Below are 8,146 nucleotides of genomic sequence, written 5' to 3'. Positions count from 1 at the left end.
TCTATTTTTGTAGAGGGAAAAAAACATAATTAACTATTAAAAAGTAACAAAAGAAATGTAAACAATATTAAACTTAAACCTTGAGGATGTGCAAAAAAAAGTTATAAAAGTTTTTTTAAGACTAAGCCAGATGCAGTGTTTTTCCTTCTCTTTTTGAAAATCTGTCCAAAGTTGAAATTAATCTTATTTTTTAAACACTAACATATAATCAGCTCTAAACTATGCGCAAAATTGTGGAACCATAAATTCAGTACATTTTAAGGAACAACTAGAACTGTCTTCAATTACATGGCTTTGTCACTTTGATGTCAGAGCCATTTATTATTTTTCTAAACTCGTTTTATCCTTTAGGGCTGCTGGAGCCTAACCTGATGATGGAGTACACCCTGCACAGACTGCCAGTGTGTTGCAGGGCCACAATCACAAACTCACATTAACATCTAGGGACAGTTTAGAGTCACTAATTCACATATGAAGCATGTTGGAGTCCCTGGAAAAAACCCACCCATGCAAACACCACACAGAAAAGTCCTAGCTGGGACCAGAACGGGGCTTTTTTGCTGTGGGGTAATAGTGCTAACCACGATGCCACCTTGCAGCCCGTGGCTTATATCTTCAAGTAAAATCTAAAGATATAACAATGGTTCCGAAAACATTAACTTTTGAAGTCTTTGTTATATTTTAGTACTAAGGTTCTATTTTGTGGTATTTTTGTGTTTTTGTTTTGGGAATTATTTGGTGTCTTTGTGAATTAGCAAATGTCATCAGTGTCCTGGGGCTACGTGCAAATTTGTGTTTACACTGCTAATAATGTCACTGTAAAGAAACTTCATAACTTAAAAACAGGTGTGATCAGGCCTCCCCATGACTCTTGACCCTTGCTGTAAGTAGTGCAGTAACTTAACAAGACACAAATGCCTGTTAGTGAGATGCCAACAGGATTTGCAGAATGCTAATTAACTAGAAACCAACAAATCTGGATTTAATTAGGTCTATTGGTTGGTGTTCAGAAGATAATTTAAAGGACTAACAAGTAAGGATGTAAGTAGTAAGAAGTGAGCCTCTGCTGATATCCCATCATCCCTTTGTTTACACTCTCCTGCTAGCTTACAGCCCCTCACAACCCCGAGCTAACATTAGCGGTGCTAGCATTAAGGGAGTTTTACCCTTAAGTTCTTTTACGTGTGCCCTCCATCATGAGGAAAATGCTACAAGAACATGCTAAAAACACCAAAATCAGGATCTTTTTTGGAGTGGGCCTTGATAGAATGTAAAAATGATGTGTCGGTCAGAAATTGGGGAGGATGAGGAGCTATGAGCTCAGTGATCTTTTATTAGAGATCAACACTGAATCCAAATCAGCCCCTGAGTGAAAAGTCTGACAGCAGAAGCTCGATATAGATTTAGCTGTTTGCTCCAGACTCCATGCTGTTGATTTTTGCAGAAAACTCTCTCTTGTCCACTAACTGCAAATCTGTGACAGCAAACAAAGCAATGTCGCTGTCTTAAAGTTTTGTTTGTTGGAACTATTTTAACGTCAGGTTTACTAGATTTTTGTTTTACAGTCGGTTCAGCAGCTTTTCCTTAGTCATTAAACACTCCTACTCCTTGGCTCAATTCCGTTTATCAGTTCATTGTGATAGTTCTCTACATGCTTTGTTTGTCCCCAGCTCATTTTTGGGTTTCGTCATAAGTTTAGTCATTTCAAAACAGTTCTGTTCTGTTTTTCATAAATCTTCATTTGAGTCCTACATCAAGCCTTCAAATATAATTGTTAAATATGAGATGCTGCTGGTTGCCATTTATATTTCCAACTTACCTGGATGCAAATAATTGAGTAGCACCCACCAGAAATCATGGTTGGACATTTTGTCTAACAGTTGTGTTGGACAGTGTTCTTTGTCTTTAAAAAATGGAAAGGAGGTGAGGGTGATCGGTGCCACTGTACCATACAGCTCTATTAGCTTGATTTTGTTTAGTTTTTCTCCCATTACCAACAAGTTTTTGACAAAAAAACGTTCTTTTTTTTTTTACAAGCAATAAGTGCAGTAGGATGCCTGTTACTCCATTTTGAACTATTTTCCACCACTTTCTGAGTCTCAAACGCTCTGCGGGTGCATTGTTTACACGATCAGCTGTTGTCACTTGGCAACGACAAAATGGCACAAGAGAAGAAACCGGAGATCGCAGAGGAGAGTAGAGTATTATGATGGTGTTGTTGCATCTGCCCTCTTCTACAGAGTGAGCTGCTGAGGGGGAGCAGATGAACAGGAACAGGAAGACGATTGGCTCCCTTCTAGGATGTCCCCTAGTGTCTGTGAGAGGAGGATGTTATGGAAACTGGAATCCTCATCATCATCATCCTCTGCATGAGACCATGGGTGCATTAAGGAGCTCCTTCAGTCAGAGACTTTAACACCTCGCTGCAGGAAGGAGCGCTTTCGCAGATCTTTCTTCCTGTCAGCTATTACACTCCACAAAGCCTCAAAAACACTTGAAAATAGTTCGAGTTGCTATTAACCCTGAGTAGTCTGGGGTGTTTTTAAGCATTTCTCTACTTTACAATGAAGTTATCTTTAAAGCAATTTTGTGGCAATGCTTGATATTAATCTTTTCAATGCAAACCCAGCTTCAATGAACATGAAACGGTCCAAAAAACTCAATTCCAAGTGGTAAATTTAGTCTTTTTTGGGCAAAAATCACAAAAAATTAACTGGATTTATGCTCTATAAAATATCAAACATGTAAAGACAAAATAAAAATGTGAAGTGCACAAACAAAGCAAAGACAAGATCAAAAATATGAGAAATTTGTCTTTAAAAAACAGGTGAAGCTCCACTTAAAGCTCTAAGAATTTATCACAATTATGTGCCATAACTCTTGTTATGTTTTTTCTAAGCTAAAAATGTCAAAGATAAAAACTCTTTAAACCTTTATGTTACATTTTAAGTTAAAACTTTACTGAAAAGGGGGCCGGTGTCATTCCTACATCACTGTAAACAGCCGTTGTGATTGGTGAACTCACAGGTGAGTTCAGAGACTACTGAGGGTTCATTTTCTAAGTGTATTATTAGTGTTAATTTGTTTATTCTTTATCTGTTGTTTTAAACAGACTTATAAAAGCTGTCTGAATCTTTCAAGTGTTAATCAGAAGAAATTTCATCTTACAGGGTTTTTTTTTGTGGAAACAGATAACTCTGTCCTGTAATTCTTTAGAAAATATAAGATTCATCCACATTTTTATTGAATTTGTGTAAATAAAAATGAGAAAGCTGAGTCACTGGTTAATGTTTTGAGTCTGTCTTTACTTAGATACTGACAGTGAAGTAGTACTTCATGGTTTCTGAATTTCTTTTTATTACTATACAGAGAGTTAATGTTTGAAAACCTATTATCTTGGAAAAGCATTTGCAAATTGAAGCTGTTGCGTATGCCACTCAAAAGAATTCCTTACCCTATTAACATTTTCCACAGCAGTTAAAGAGCTAGGAGGAGGTATTATTTTTAACTACTCGGCTAACCTCCCACACTTTAATGACACATCATTTCAGTCATTAGGTGTGGGCACTTCTAAAAAGCATGCGTTATGTTTAATCGCTCAGATCTTATTCGTTATTATCTGTTAGGTGATCAATAGACCTCCAACTTTATATTTTTCTTAAAGAAAATGAAACAAATAATATTTCATTCAATATTCCTAAATCTATTTTTTAAACCTTTTGTAAACCTAACTTTTCTGTCCAAAATAAAATGTGCATTTTGTTACAAAAATGGGCATTAATTAAAAAGTGTGCAATATTTTATTTATAAATTACATTTAAAAAGAATATCAGGCATATAAATGAATATAAATTTCATTTACCGGTATACTGACATTTTAACTTCCATCCATCATTTTTAACACTTAATGATAAAATTTTAAGAATTTTCTCGCAATCCCAACTAGATTGCTGCAGTGTGGCCAACAGCTACTGCTTTGAGCATATTTGAGTCGACTCTGCCAAACATTTTTTACACTCCTCGGTGGCGGTTCGTCAGAAATTCAGGACAAGGCTGGCCAGTTCGTGTGTGACATTTTGACTCCTGTCCAGTTTGATCTAGAATCAGTGTGACATCATGCCAGCGTCATCTGCTGCTGCTGCTGTTTTCTAAAATGACTGTACATCCTCTAAGCATGAAGGGAAATTGTGTGACTTTCCCTTCTTTAAATTCCCATTAAGCAAGGTTCACGTTTTCACTATTACTCTTCTTTTCCAGCTTTGTATCTTTTAGTTCAATGAGTTTACTAGATAAACCTGTATGTAGCACACACATCTTAAATATATACATTATTAAACTCAATTTTTATAGACAACAATATAACTTTTTTTTTGTCTGGCACTACAGTGCCATTTTTTGGGCAAAATAACAAAAACCCTGTGTTGTTTCATAGTTTTTGCAGTAGTTCATCAGAAATTAATCTGTGTGTGGGCCTGTTCGCTCAGAAGTAAGCCTCCACCTATATCCCATCATCCCTTTGTTGACACTCTCTCCTGCTAGCTTACACCCCCAAGATAACATTACTGGTGCAACAAAAATGGTGAGCAATATCGTAGCAATCCAGCTGTACAGATTTGAGCTGGATGACAACTCGGGTGAGGAAAACAAAGAAAAATATATTTGGTTGCAACGGGATGCATCATAACTGAAGCAGAGCAGGGGGACTTCGGCCCGCCCATTTCACTTCCTGTATCATCAAAAAAGAGCTTTTTCAAATTATCTTTTTTCATCTGTTCTTGATTCATCCTAATGTGAATTCAAAAATAATACTCAGAAATGCAGTTTTAACTGTAAATTATTGCATATAATGTATGTCCTCCATTGTGAGAAAAATACAACAAAAACATATTAAAAACACCAAAAACGCCATTTTCATTGGAATTAGTTTCTAAAGTGCTACACAATTATTAAGGAACCTCTAACTAAGGATAACTATTCAATCCAATTAATTACAGGCAACATCAAACTGAATTCTTAAGGAAAGATTCATCCATGCACCACCAAACCAGTTAAACCCATTTAGCTGAACACTGATGAAAATAGATCTTGTCAGCCTGTGAAATGAGAGCAGCTCAGACATTTAAGCCTGTGAACATCAGCGACTGTTTAAAGAGGGAAAAACTGTGTGGTGGCGTCTCCCGTTAGCTCAGTCGTTTTTGATACATGTAATGCAGTTAAACTTTGATCGTTCTCAAAAGAAGTAAATAGTCTGAGAATAAGTAGTTAGCCTGATTTCATTCAAAAGGTTGCACTTCAAAAACTCTCACTAAAATCTTGAAATTCATGAAAATGAAACTCAAAACAGTTATTACCAATTTAGGTTCAATGTGATTTATTTAGAGCTGAGGTTTTCTTAAGGTGCTGACAGAGGTGTCAGCCAAACAGCAAGGATGTTGGCATTTAAAAAAAGGGACATGATTGAAGTTCACAAAGACTAACTTATTTGTGTGACAGGCCACCTAGTGGTTTTTGGTTTTATTTTTTATTTTTTGGGGTGAATTGACTTGTGTTCATTTTGTTTTGCAACATGTCTCATACAGGAAGTTGGCATGTTTGGTCACTTTGTAGAACTTTAAGAGCATTTCAAACACTAAGATTTGTTTTTAACTGATAGAATTTGCCTTTAATTTAAGTCTTTTAGTCTCCAAGCGTGTCTGATGTAAGATTTGACATGCTGTACGTGCAAAAATAAACCTTGTTCTAAAACCAGTCAAGCAATCGCAGATCATTCAAGTCAATAGTGTGTTTTTATTTTTTTACAAGGAAGAATCATTTTTACTTGATGTTTTCTTCTTCAAGAAAATTTTATAAAAAATTGTTCCAGAATAAAAAAGAAACGAAGTGACCAAAAATGTATTCTTAAATACTTAGACCAACTCTTTGGCTTCAACAATGACAACTAGTGTAAACCTAATTACTTTCTCATATTAATGCTAGGTTTGAGTACACATTCTTCCTACCATTTCTAAATGCATAAATGTATGTAGCATTTGTTTTCATGTAAAATGCACAAACAGAAATTTAGAGCTTTTTTCTAATCATTTGTAGCCATTTTACTATATTTATATATTTGTTGTGAGGCACAGCAGATAGAGATGAGCTTTAAAAAGCTATGAAGCATGTTATCTACAGTAATTATTAAATATGTGCCCAGTGCCTGTTAAATAAACATTATTAACATATTAATCAATTTATCAATATTAGTTATGAATCAAAAACTTCGTGAGTATAACGTTTGATCATCCAAATTTATTCATATGTTTCTAATTATTGTCGGACCAAAAGCATATGGCTGTTAATACATTTTTTTTATTTTCTATTTTTTGACCATTTAAAGTTATAAAGACTAAAAAAACACAGCAAAGTTTAAATTGAACTAATATCCCACTTCAACCCTGATGATAACCTATTCGTAAAGCTGCTTTTAGTCCTTCATGGAGTTTTGATCTTTGCATGACATTGTAAAGTTATAAAACCAATGATGTTATGTATTTTCCAAGCGCTAACTGCTACGAGCTAACATAAATGACTGACCTTTGATGACATCACCGAGTGATAGTAACGTCTGAATTTGAAGATACTATTTTTTCCATATTTCTGTGCTTGGAGAGATAGATTTAGGGATATGGAGAAGCCATAGGGGAAGAGAATTTTGCGCAGAGTAAACCTGCCCTGACTTCCCATCATCCCTTTGATGCTCTGCTAGCTTACAGCCCCTCACTGTTCTAACCTAACATTACCAGCGTAACAAAAATGGTGAGGAATATTGTCGCTATCAGGCCACACAGTTTTGAGCCGGATGCCAGCTCGGACTCAGCTTGCCGTAGTACTGCTACTTTTCTTTTTAAATTGTATTTTTGCATCTTCTCCTGATTTACAACAATTTGAAGAAATAAATATTCGGAAACTCAATTTTATGCTATTTTTTTAATAATAAAATAAATAGCAGAAGAACACCAAAACATAAAAATAACATTTTCTTCTGAATGGGTCTTTAACACCTTCATGCCTGACTAAATTTCCTATTACCAGTAAATAAAAAACTATCCTTCAATGTTTTGCCATTGAAGGTGATGTGAATTAAGTAAGCTTTTGTATTTAATGGTCCATTGCAAATTAGCAACATGCCATATGAAGGTGTTAAAATAAACTCAAGGCAGTTGATGTAAAACCATGAAAATTCATGATTCATGAAAACTCGGAAGACTATGAAAATCAACATTTTTGATTTTTGAAGATTTACAGACTGTTCTAAATAAGTATACCAAGTACATTTCTGTCTTTTTCTGCTGATTCAGGCTCAATTATCACTCCCAGGATTAACAACTGTTAGATATTTTGTTGATAGAGTGAAGATACTGAACACTTTTAGTTCTTCTCTTTCCTAAATGTTTTTTTTTCTCTTACATAACCATGCCAATATTCACATGATGTGCATTATTTAAGCCACAGTGGGAGGGAAGCTGCAGCTCTCTGTCAAACAGCAGAGCCAGAGGTGAGAGCTGACGGAAAGTAATGCTAAGAATAACGCCGGCTTGGTCACTGGGAAGGCTCAGCATCAGCTTCAGGGACGCGCGCCTTGAAAAAAACAGGAGTGTGTGGCTTGTCTGCCATAACTTGCCCACTGATGTGAGAGTGTTACCTGCTTAGTGAAGGGGAAGGAGTTTGAAGACAGGGGATAGGGGTCCGTTATGTAACCGACTTCACAAGTGACTCATCATCATCAGCATGAGAGAGATAAGTAGACACACAGAGGGACTGTTCTAGCCTCCCACTCCCTACATCTATTTCTCATTTGTCCTCCTCCTTCTTTCTCCCTCTTGTGTTTTGCATTTTTGTAGCCTGTAACTTTTGCTTTTTTTACCTCTATGACCTTTTTTCTCCCTGTTTTCCCATTTTATCTTACTCATTTTTTCCCTCCTTATCTCAAGTCTTAGTTTCCTTTCGCCTCACTTCCATGGTTGATGGATTTATTTTGGCCGGGCGTGTATAAATGAGCGGGAAAGTGAAGAAATGCCAACAAAACTTAACACTTAATAGACATCTTCCATCCAGTTCTTTTCGGGTCCACTAGCTGATCAAATTTGGCTCTAAAATCAGAAGCAAG

The 8,146-nt window shown here is 35.9% G+C and overlaps 1 protein-coding gene across 1 annotated transcript in view; it reads right to left on the bottom strand.

The window, feature by feature from the left end:
- The window catches only part of sh3rf2 (SH3 domain containing ring finger 2), a 20,564-nt gene that overhangs the window by 4,742 nt on the left and 7,676 nt on the right, over positions 1-8,146 (bottom strand). The window lies entirely within an intron of this gene.

This window comes from Oryzias melastigma, linkage group LG10 (assembly GCF_002922805.2).
Source record: "Oryzias melastigma strain HK-1 linkage group LG10, ASM292280v2, whole genome shotgun sequence".
Lineage (NCBI taxonomy): Eukaryota > Metazoa > Chordata > Actinopteri > Beloniformes > Adrianichthyidae > Oryzias > Oryzias melastigma.
Note: the sequence above shows the minus strand (reverse complement) of the source record. Positions and strands in the feature narration are given on the sequence as shown.